Source organism: Phascolarctos cinereus, unplaced genomic scaffold (genome assembly GCF_003287225.1).
Source record: "Phascolarctos cinereus isolate Bilbo 61053 unplaced genomic scaffold, phaCin_HiC Scaffold_4;HRSCAF=312, whole genome shotgun sequence".
Taxonomy (NCBI): domain Eukaryota; kingdom Metazoa; phylum Chordata; class Mammalia; order Diprotodontia; family Phascolarctidae; genus Phascolarctos; species Phascolarctos cinereus.
In genome coordinates, this window is record NW_027555847.1 from 576,550,869 (window position 1) to 576,562,899 (window position 12,031).

Here is a 12,031-nt window from a genome sequence, read left to right on the forward strand (position 1 = left end):
AACACTTCACATCCAGAAAGAAGATATTTTCAGCAACTAAGTGAATACTTTGACAGAGGCTGTGGGGTTTATTTTTAATGCCCTGGCCTTGGTTGGCTTAGTTCCATTGACAATTTATGTGCATGAGTTTGTTTATAATGACTAGAGAATCAAATTTAGAACTTGTCTTGATATGAATAGTTAAGCACTATAGAAAGGAGGTAGAGTTAATAATCATGGACCTGGTTATAGCTATTTCTAAATTAGGAGAAGTAACCAGAGTTTAAACCAGAGTTGTTGGAGCAGCAGGAGGCTAGTTGGGACTTCATCCCTTCCTTTGGTATCTGTAAAATATTTCTGAAATTCCTTCCCCCAAGGAATTGGGACTGGCCTAGTCCCTTTAGATCCTCAGTTTCCTGTGGTTTTAAGAACTGCATTTAAATTGAGAAACTTAGAAATTTTCTAGAAGGGAAAATTAATACATTAATTTAGCCTAAATGTTTCCTTTCTTTGACTAGCTTTTTCTTACCCCCATTTCTGTCACTATTTTGACATAAGATGAGCCTGGCTCTGATTCTTCCACGTCATAAAGATGATTCTTACAATTCATCAGCCTGTCTAAGGATCAACTCTAAGCTGAAGGGTTGAAATACACTCCTCAAGAGGTTGTATGATCTCTTAGTTAGGTTAGAAGGACCAGAATTTAAGAATTCCTCAAAGGATTCATCAACTGACACAACACATTTTCTTCATCCTTAAAGAAAATAGAGATAAGATATAAGTTTCTATCAATTTAGCCTGATCCTTCTAGTGCTAGAAGGTTAGACTTGATTTGATACAAGTGTAGGGCATAATGGAAAGGCTGCATGGGTCAGAGAGAAGCACTTTAGAAGCAGGACTAGATTCCAGGACTTTCTGGCTGAGTGATCCTGGGCAACTCTTCTGACTTCTGCCCAGGACAACTCTCTAAGGTAATAAGGCAATAGATAGATGGATGGTACCTCATGTGGAGAGGTTGCCAGGTAGCTGATGGATGTTAGTCTGGAGGTTAATGTGAAGAATGGGAATCATGCTTTTCTTTTGTGTCCAACTCTTGGTAGCAGTAGAGAATCAGATTTGTTAGAGCACTGAAGCAGGTAGCCTGGGAAGCATAAAGTCTTCTGAAGGGAGTAGGGCATTAGTGAATGTCAGGATGAATGTAGGATGAGACCTAAGATGAAGGGAAGTTTTGATTAATAAGAGAACTGGAGCTATAAAAGGTACAAAGGAAACTAGAATGGGATTTGTTGAGGAAATACTCAACTTCTTGGGAGAGACATGGTCATCAGCAGGATTCTGATGACTGTGAATCAAAAGATAGGAGGCCAGAATAAAAGTAGAGTGATTTAATAGCATGTTAGAGAATCTGCTCTCAATAATAGCAAATTCAGATTCCTGAAGTACATGTTTTTCTTTTTTACTGAAACAAGAGTTTAATTAAAATTAACAAGTAACATTCAAAATGGCAGAGTGGAAAACTATCATGTATTACTCTTGTACCATGAAAGATAACCCAGAGAGCCAAGAGGAAGGGCATAGTGGCCTGAAGAGCAGTGTAGTGATGTCTATTTCATAAAAGAGGGTGCAGGAAGGTTATTGGACAATCAGTGGCAAGATACACAGGCCTTTTTGGCCATGGCAACAATGTGGGGCTGCTGCCAAAATGCTGCTTGGCACTGCCCCAAGAATCAAACTAGGCAATCTGGGCCTTTTTTTCTAACTGGAGTCTGGAAAAACAAAATGCGTGACCTAAACCTCTCCCTCTGGAATCAGGAATGTCTAGAGTCTGGAATGTTGGCTTGGGCTGCCTGCTGGGTAAGAGCCATGCTGCCAGAGTGACCATCCCAGGTCACATTTTCCTCTGTCTTCTGGATCTTCTCCCTTATCTTCTTACCAATGGCTCGCTCCTCCATGCCAAAGATAGCAGCACACCTCTTGGCCAGCTGCTTCAGGCTGCTGTGGATATGCAGACCTGGGGCATAGACCTCACCATCACTCTGCTTTTCCTGGATCAATTGGTCCTGTTGCTCCAACCATGGAGGATCCAGCAATCTAATGTGCACGTGTTCCTGCACCTTGATGGGGCAGGGGTGGGGAAGGGAAGTGGGGGGTGGGGGGTGTGGATCTTCTCCCCAGTCATGGGGGACAGGAGATAGTCATTTGGAGCAGGGGTTGAAGACAGGGGCTTGGAAGCTTTGGGGTCACAGTCTTTTCAGATAATGACCTGATCTAGAGTTGGTGGGAATGGTGGAGACCTGGATGTCTCTGGTGGAGAGGGGACTTTCTGGCCTTTGTCTTCATTAACAGAATTCTCCTCCATATCCTGCACTTGGGTGTCCTGGTCCTGCTGGGACAGGGGCTCCTCTGTCTTCTCCTGCTTCTCGTCTTTGTCATCAGACTCCACTTCCATTTCCCAAACTTCTCATAGCACTCCTGAATTAAGATATGGGCACCCAGCTCTCCTGGAGTGATGGGAGGTGGGAAGTGTCCTTGTTCATTGGGGTAGAAATCTACAGGTTTCTACCACCACAAAATCATGTGAATCAGTCTGCACATATGCCTCCCGGTCACGAACCCAAACTCTAGAGGGGACTCCTTGGGTGCAATGGTCTCCTGGATCACCTGGGCTGGACTTTCTGGGGCAGCTGTTGCTGGGAGGCCTGTTGTTGCATGACCTTAGGGATGGCAGCCGAGGGCTCCTGAGCCTTCCCCATCTTGAACTTGCTGATTTTGTGCTAGTAGTAAGCATTGTAGGGGTTCTTAGGATCAAAAAGTTGAATTTGAGGTTGTTGGTTTCATTCTGTAATATTCGAGCTTCAAATTCAGGACCGTTTCTGGCTACAAAGCTGTCGGTCTTTTCGACTACATTCCTAACTGGGGGGAGGTGGGTAGATGATTTCCAAGCCCACAACGGGCTTGGAAAGGGTAGAGTCCTCCTTGGAAGCTTCTTCTGGGGACTGCTTGGGCTCCGTGGTGACCAGCCGTTGGCAGGGATACTGCCTGCAAAAGTCCTTCCTGAGATTTGTTTTTTAACCCTTTTACACCCACTCAAAGTATTCAGTCAGCAGCACTCTGGGACAACTGATTTGCTTATGAAATGCTTTGCATTTTTCTTTTTTTTTTAATAGAATTTTGGTTTTTTTCCAATTATATGTAAAGATAGTTTTCAACATTCCCCCCCCCCCTTTTTTTTGGTGCTGGAAAAGATTTTTTTTAAAAAAATTTTTATTTTGAATTATCAACAATCACTTCCATAAGCTTTTGAGTTTTAAATTTTTCTCCCCCTCCCTCCCCACCTCCCTCCCCTAGATGGTGTGCAATCTGATATAGGCTATACATATACATTACTATTAAACATGTTTTCACATTAGTGATTCAACATTTACTTTTAGAAGATTCTAACTTCCAATTTTTTCTCCCTCCACCACCCCAAGACAGTAAGCACCCTGATATAGTTATATGTGTACAATCAAGTTAAACATTTCCACATTGGTCACATTGTGAAAGAAGAAACTGAACAAAAGAGAAAAACCATGAAAAAAACAGGTAAAAAAGTGAAAATAGTATGCTTTGGTCGGCATACTGACGATAGTTCTTTCTCTGGATGTCGATAGCATTTTCCATCACAAGTCTTGGCATTATCCTCATCACTGTAGTGCAGAGAAAAGCTAAGAATATCTATCTCTGGTAGTTCATCGATATCATTGGCGCCTCCCAGACTACTTGCATCCTTAATCCTACCTAAATCACTTAATTAGCCTACTTGGAATTCCTTTCACTGATTCACTGGCCCACCCCAGACTACTTAACCAGTTGTCAATACCACTCAGATCCTTTCACTGTCTCTTTTGTATATAAACTTCTGCACTATACTGCAAATTGATGAATTTGCAGGTTCATCAGGAACCCTGCCTGCTTCTGTTGGCATTACAATAACCTTTGCCACTTGACTGGAGGACTGTTTGAGTGTGTGAATTCATTCTAGGCAGACTCTGCCCTGTACCCTGACATTTTGGGGTTCCTAGCAACCCCAAACCTTATCACAAAAGCCTGCCCTTGATTAAGTCAGGGCAGAACAGTGCCCAGATTAGAGAGAGTAATGACACCATTAATCATTTTTTCATTCCTATGCCCATTTATCAGATGACTATTGGTATAATCTTGGCTTTTTTTTCCTCAGCTAAATATTACACTAATAAGTGACCACCACACTGGTATGAAAAAGGGAACCTTATGACCTCATAAGGAAGCAACCCATGAAAGCTTAAAAAAAAAAGTGAAACTTGTTTACGTTTCACTTCTTAAGCTCTTTCTAGTCCCTTTATGTTTTAGTGTTCCATGCTATTACCTAGAGGGGTTAAGTAAATGGAGAGATTGCAAATCAAGTAAGTTCTTGGTCTGTGCCATCTCCTAACAACTTCATATCAAGAAATGAAGTAAAGAGGTTCCCAGAAAATAGTTTCTACTCACTGGAGTTTAATTTGAATTCGAAGTTTAAAGTTTATTTAAAGTTTAAAATTAATTTGAGTTTAAATTGAGTTTAATTTAATCTGAGAGTTGCTTTCAGAAGACTCAGTACAGCTCTTCATTACAAACCGCTTCTTCTCAGAAACTCATGTTGCATAGAAGGTTGTCCTGTTTGAGTCAGGTAAATTGACATTCCCTCTAAAGTGGCAAGAGATTACAGGAGTCATTGCTGGGGAAAGGGTTGGCATGGAAGATGACATAGGTGGCTTAATTTCAGCATTGAACAGAGCTCCAGTCAAAATACCTCATTGTCAATATTGGTTCCTATGACACAGCCTATAGGACAATAGTGCCTTTTCTTGGTGCAAGCAAAAGCATATCATAGGCTTGAGAAGTTATCCACTCGTTAGCTTTGCAAAGCATAGCTTGTGCAATATATTGTCTATCCATAATGGAGCAAAGCAGTATACCATGAACTTGTGTTGAAGCCAGAGCAATCTGGGCTCTGCCAAAACAAATTAATCCCCTGATACCTTTTAAGAAGAAAAAACAAACTCTACCTGTAAGTTTGAGGCTCCTTATAAGAACAGTAGTTATGCTGGGCGTTTACTGGATAGATTTCTTTCTTAAAGACCAAGTCTTAAACCCTGTTCTCTCCAGCTGTCATTGATTGGCCAGTAGGTCCCTGCCCAAGCACCACTTAATGGTTACTTTTTGGGCCCTGAAGGCTCAGAGTAAAAGTAAATAATAACTGTTTCTCTTTCATGCAGCAACCCTGAGGGTTTTCCTCTCCCAGTTTGACGTTTTGTTTGTTTGTTTTGCTTGTTTGTTTGTTTGTTTTAATTAAAGAGCTGTCCCTTGACTCATTAAACAGGCTTAATCACTAAATGGGCGTTGCCTCAAAGTGAGAACTCAGAGAGACCTTAGCTTAAAAAGGCCAAGATCTCCTACTACATCCTGGGCCATCTCCATATGTCCTGATCCATATGTGGCCCCTGGACCCAGATGGCTCTGGAGGAAAACGTGAGGTGAGGCTGGTGACTTTGCACAGCCCTCCCTCACTTTAGTATAATTCAATTGCAAGTCCTGTCATCATCCTCTTTGAGGTCAAGGACAAATCATTACACGGTGGGCATAAACAGGCGGGTATCTCCCGAGAAGGCGCTCCGGTTCTCCCACCGTCTTAGCAGAGTCTGCACTTCTGGTCGTCGGGGTAGTCGCCCTCTGTGCTTCTCCTTACGGTTCCTGTCACCCGCCGGCTACACCCGAGGTGGTGGCACTGGGGGAGATGGCAGCGCTGGAGCAGGTCCCGCTGTGGCAGGGCTACCAGGGCTCCTCAACTCCGCCCCTGCCACGGGCCAACAGGACCCTCCTGGTGGTGCGGCACTTACCGGCCGACCTGACGCCAGAGGAGAAGGAGCATCTCCTGAAGCACTTTGGTGCCCAGGCTGTGCGCATCCTGTCCGATAAAGGCCGATTGAAACACACTGCTTTTGCTACTTTCCCTAATGAAAAAGCAGCGATAAACGCTTTGTCAGGACTTCATCGGCTAAAAGTTTTAGGTCATACTTTAGTTGTTGAATTTGCTAAAGAACAAGACCAAGCTTCCTCCCACTGTCAGACTTCGTATTATGGGGGGAAAAAAAGGTCTGATGAACCTGTGGAAGAAGATGAAGAAAAAAAAGAGCCAAGTTGTTTGACAATAGAAAATGGAGTTGCACCAAATCATGGGCTAACTTTTCCTTTCAATCCGTGCCTCAAATACCTGTATCCACCACCTTCGAGCACAATACTAGCCAACATAGCAAATGCCTTGGCAAGTGTGCCTAAGTTCTATGTACAGGTGCTTCATCTTATGAATAAAATGAACTTACCCCCACCTTTTGGACCAATTACTGCCCGACCTCCCATGTATGAAGAGCCTATGCCAGTGCACGTAATTCTTCCCCCAGTACCTCCTTTGCCACCTGAAAAGCCTCCTGTGCCAGAAGAAGATGAAGGATCTAGTGGAGAAGAATCAGAATATGAAAGTGGTGATGATGAAGCCCATGAGAGGATAAGAAGACTGATGGAATTAGCCAATTTTCAACCCAAAAGACCAAGGACTGCAAAGCAACGCCATGTAAGGAAAAGGCAAAAGATAAAGGACATGTTGAATATGCCTGCATCTACTTCACATAGTAATTTATACCCTGTGCTATTGCCTTCAGATATGTTTGAGCAACCACAATCTGTAAAGCATAAAAAAATAGAATTCAACATATCTTCTGGGATACCTGCTGCATTTGTAAAAAATTTAGAGGAAGAAAAAAATAATCATTTGTCTGCTCCTGAAAATACAAGCAATGAAGGATTTGGAAAGATCTCTCCAACTCCCATTCTGAATGATAAAGAGGAGATTCAAGAAGACTCAGATGAGATACTAACAGAATTTGTCTCTAAAAAAGAGTTGGAAAAAGGCAGAATTTCTAAAGAAGAAATGGAAACACTTTCAGTTTTCAAAAGTTATGAAGCAAGGGATCCAAACTGTAGGATTTATGTAAAGAATTTAGCAAAGCAAGTTGAAGAAAATGATCTTAAGTTTATTTTTGGAAGATACGTTGACTTTTCATCACAAACAGAAAGGATCATGTTTCATATATGGTTGATGAAAGAAGGTCGCATGAGAGGCCAAGCTTTTATTGGATTTCCAGATGAAAAGGCTGCAGGTAAAGCTTTAAAAGAAGTTAATGGATATGTACTTTTTGGAAAACCCATGGTGGTACAATTTGCTCGATCTGCTAGACCAAAACAAGATCCCAAGGATAAAAAAGGGAAAAGATAGATGATTGCTAAATATTCCTTTTGAATTTGAAAGAAATTTATGATTTTCACATTGATAGATAAATGTATAATGAATACACTAATAGTTTGGATGTCTCAGAGCCCCATTTTCCTGGCAGACTGGCTTGGGAGTCAGAGACTCACAATGCAGCTTGAAGTGATCCATCAATTCTTGACAATGGCTATATTCTTGTGCTGTACTATGCCTGTGTGTGTTAAATGAAGCAAATCAAAACTGTAGAACCTGTTCTCATCACAGAATTCTGATCCTGCACCCCATAAGCAAAGTAATGACCCCCAAGACTTGAAACAATCAACTTCAACATTCCCATGACTTGAGGACACCTGTATTGTCCTGCACTCATGGACTTATGAGAAACTGCTTCAGCCCTGGGAATAATTGTTGTGTACTCCACCTTCCCCCTCCCTTTCCACTTGTGATTTATGTATATAACCTCTGTCTTTACTGCAGAAAGGGGAACTTTCTTCAGGAGAACTTCAAACGTTTGCAAACCATGTTTCTCACTCTGAAACTAAGTAAACTGCTACTTGATTTTGCCAGTCTGCTTCTGACCTACTTTATTTTCATCTCCCATTACTCACAGGTTAGGACAAGTCCAGTTCAGACTACATTTAAAATTCTGTTAACAAATTCCATATCTTTCCAGCATTCTCCAGCTTTGAAAAGAAGAAACTTGACCGTCTGGTCTCTTGAATTGTTCATGATAGCTTTTAGAACAGATTTAAAAACTAAATGAAATGCATTTAAATCCTATTGGAAGATATGCAGCAAATGTGGTTTAGTCAGCTTTCTATACTTTCAATAAATTAATCATTTTCTTTCCATTAAAAAGGAGGGACAGCTAGGTGGCAAGAAATGATGCTGGAGAAAAAATGTAAAGGATGTCAAAGAAAAATATGATTGGTACAGGTGCTAAGGGCTGAGTGCATAGTCAGGAGAGAGATAAACAACAAACAGCCCATCTCTTCTATTGGTATCCACAAATTGTCAAGCAGTTGACAGGAGGAGGAAATTCCTCAGTAGCCAACTTATGAGAGGACATGGTGAGCTGATAAGACAAGATGAGACAAGATGAGTTGTGATCTGTATTCAACAACTATGACATCAGTGATTCATTTGAGGATGAGGTCAGAAGATATCCTCACAGATATTATGAACAGGACATTAGGGAGTATAAGCCCTATGGTAAGGATGTACTTTCTTTGATCCTCAAAACCCAATTTCCCAGTTATTAGGGTTACAGATAACTAGGATGAGGGAATTTTGTTGGAACAACCATTATTCAGAACACATCAAAAAGGAAAGTGTCAGAGCACATTATGATATGCCCTCTAGTCATATATTACACTTGCCAGTTCTCTATTGGAATCACAAAGTAACAGTGGTCCCTTTGAGTGTGGGAACCAAGGCATCATGTCATGGACCCAATTGTACCACAAGAACTTAAGATGTAGGGCTCCTTGAAGTAGCTTACTGATGTAATGGACATTATTGTTCCCATGTTGCTGCTGTCCCATCATACAGTTTGCAATATAATGGCGAGCTCCATTTGGAACCATCATCTTCAGCCTTGCAGAGGCAGGAAGAAAGTCTTCATGAAACTAATTCCCAGGGAAGAAGTTTTAAGGTGTACCACATAGCCCCTGTTAAAGAATTCTTCAGAAGAACTTAGCTCTGAAGGCACTGCTCATTCCCAGACCCTTTATCTCTCACCCCATGACCTAGACCTCAGTTGCATTCTAAGGGCAAACTAGAGTAGAATTGTGCTTTGAGGATAACCTCCCCTTTTGAGGTTTGCTAGACTACCATGCATTCAAGAACCTTCCATGTCAGTTCCTGTCCCTAGAGTTGTCTCAATACCTTGTATCCAATTCATGCCCTGGCCCCAGATTTTAAGCATGTGACCAGACTTCTTTATTAATCCACTACCTTTGATTTCTTGGAAAAGCCTCCCTGCCCCAAGTCTTTGAGGTGCCTTGAATTAGTCTGTTTTAAAGACTAGTTTAGTTTAACTCTAAGGCCCAAGAGTGCTGTTTTAGCAATAGTCCTTTTTTCTAGAATATTTTCATCAGCACTCCCCACCCCATCAATGCTGTCCTCTGAGTCTCAAGTCATATGAGAATTGTCTTTAAGAAATGAGTGGTTATTCAATCATTTTGGTCATATCTGACTCTTCAAGACCTCACTGGAGGGTTTTGGTTTTTTTTGGCAGAGATACTGGAGTGGTTTGCCATTCCTTGGCAAGCCTGATTTCCAGATGAAGGCTGCAGGTAAAGCTTTAAGAGAAGTTAATGGATATGTACTTTTTGGAAGACCCATGGTGGTACAGTTTGCTCGATCTGCTAGACCAAAACAAGATCCCAAAGATAGAAAAAGGAAAAGATAGATGATTGCTAAATGTTCCTATGAATTTGTGAAGGAAATTTATGATTTTCACATTGATTGATATGATAGCATAATGAATACACTAATAATTTGTATGTCTTAGTGCCCCATTTTCCCAGCACACTCTGGCTTGGGAGTCAGAGATTCACAATGCAGCTTAATGCGATTCATCAATTGACAATAGCTACATTCTTGTGCTGTACCTGTGTGTGTTAAATGAAGCAAATCAAAAACTGTAGAACCTGTTCCCATTACAGAATTCTGATCCTGTACCCCATAAATAATAACCCCCAAGGCTTGAAACAATCAACTTATATGTTCCCACAGGACTTGAGGACACCTATATTGTCCTGCACCAGTGGACTTGTCATGAGAAACTGCTCCAGCCCTGAGAATGATTGTTTTGTAATCCACCTTCCCCCTCCCTTTCCACTTGTGATTTATGTATATAATCTCTTCCTTTACTGCAGAAAAGGGAGCTCTCTTTAGGAGAACTTCAAAGGTTTGCACTCTGAAACTAATTAAATAAACTGCTACTTGATTTTGCCAATCTTGTTCTGACCTGCTTTATTTTTGTCTCCTGTTATTCACAGGAGAGACTGGTCCTGGCTGGATTACATTCAGAATTCTGTTAACATTAATTGGTGGCAGTGGTTTTAAATGGTGGACATGGAGGTGAAGTTGAGCTTGAAGTATATGGGGAAATTGACTAGATGCTGCTGGAACTTTTCTCCTGAGTCCGGCCACACCTTCTCTGGCAAGTTCAAGGCTCAGACTCCCACTCCATTATCTGGCCCAGCCTTTGATTAAGCCTTACCTTTCATTGTGAGGAATGCTTCGTGGTCCTTTTTCTTGACCGGGATCATCCTGGTAAGGGCAGGGCTTTAAAATTTTTTTTCTTCCAGCATTTAAATGAGCAATTTTTTTGCATGCATCTGTTTTCTTATTTTTTTAATCTTTATTTTTTTCTGCATGTGTCAAATTTTATTTGCATAAGAATTGCTTTTGGTTTTGTGTGCACTGGAACCAGGTGAAATGAACATTTTAATTGTGGGCTTGGTTAGAATTGTGGAATGTTTACTTTTGTAATTCAAGAGGATTGCTAGCACTGAGTGTGCATGACTTGTATTTGTGCTGTCACATCCGTTTACAATGTACTTGTATTTGTATACTGTGTGTACTTGTGTACGTAATTGGTATTATTCTCTTTGAGTGTTCACCTTTTAAAAATGGGACAGAAGTGTGGTAAGGGCAAAGAGGAACTCCTATTAACTCATCCCCAGAACGAACATGTGCCTTTCAAATGTATAAGAAATATGGTCCTGGCTGTTCCTCATATTGCCAGGATTGTGTTGATTTTACTAGTGACAACCCCAAACTGTACTGGTCCCATTTGCAGCAGCTTTGATAACACCCATTTAGAATATTTAAGGCAGAAACTGATGAATAAGGAAACTCAACCTCTTAAGTGGGACAGCTATAATAAATGATACTCAGAGGCAAGGGAAAGAAAGCATGGGTCTGATATAATCAGTGAAAGAAAGGATTAAATAATTTGAAACCTTCTCCTTAATAGCCCCCAAACTATCCAACTATCTAAACCATACCTACCTTTACCTAAAAATTCCACCAGCTCCCCAGGTTCTATGTTTCCTTTCAAAGTACAAGCCAAAGTTCTCTCAGGAAAAAACTCTGAGGATAGTGGCTTGGTCAGAACCTATGCTTTCAAGCTCGGGCAGCATGGAGAACTCTAGGCTATTGCCAAGGAGTATCCCAATCTGAGAGGATCCCATAAGCCTTGATGAGCAGTTCCAACTCACTCTATATTCACACAGACCCAGGCATTTGATCTGTATCAATTCACAATTGCCTTGACAGAAGGGGGAGTCTAAAAATTGGTGCCAAAAAATTCATTGGGAAGACCCAGAGGAGGACCTTAAGATTGACTGGGGACATGGAGAGCCAAAGTAAAGAGCTTTACCAACTTGCCTAAGTTATGGGTGAAAATACCCCTTGCATTCCTTCAACCCATTGATTTAACAAAGGTCAGAGATACTAAAGTGGCTGGCAGTCACTCTAGCAAAGGAGGATGAAATAAGTAAAAAAGGAACTTAGAGAAGCAAGAAGGAAATTTTTCCTTTCGAGCCTCTGCAGCTATGGGAACCTATATCTTACTGTTCCCCCTTCCCTCACCTCCAAATCAATTAGGCAAGGAGTTTATTTTTCTTGTTTAAAAAAAAAACCGGCCACTGGAGGACAGAATGTAAAATGAAGGCTATGTTAGATACCGAAGAGAAAAAAGAGAAAGCACCCCAG

The 12,031-nt window shown here is 41.3% G+C and overlaps 2 pseudogenes; one reads left to right on the plus strand and one right to left on the minus strand.

Moving 5' to 3' along the window:
* Nucleotides 1-1,754: 1,754 nt before the first annotated feature.
* On the minus strand, nucleotides 1,755-3,666 carry LOC110196713 (splicing factor 3A subunit 1 pseudogene; annotated as a pseudogene).
* A 1,783-nt stretch (nucleotides 3,667-5,449) lies between these two features.
* Nucleotides 5,450-7,334, plus strand: LOC110196742 (RNA-binding region-containing protein 3 pseudogene; annotated as a pseudogene).
* Nucleotides 7,335-12,031: the final 4,697 nt, after the last annotated feature.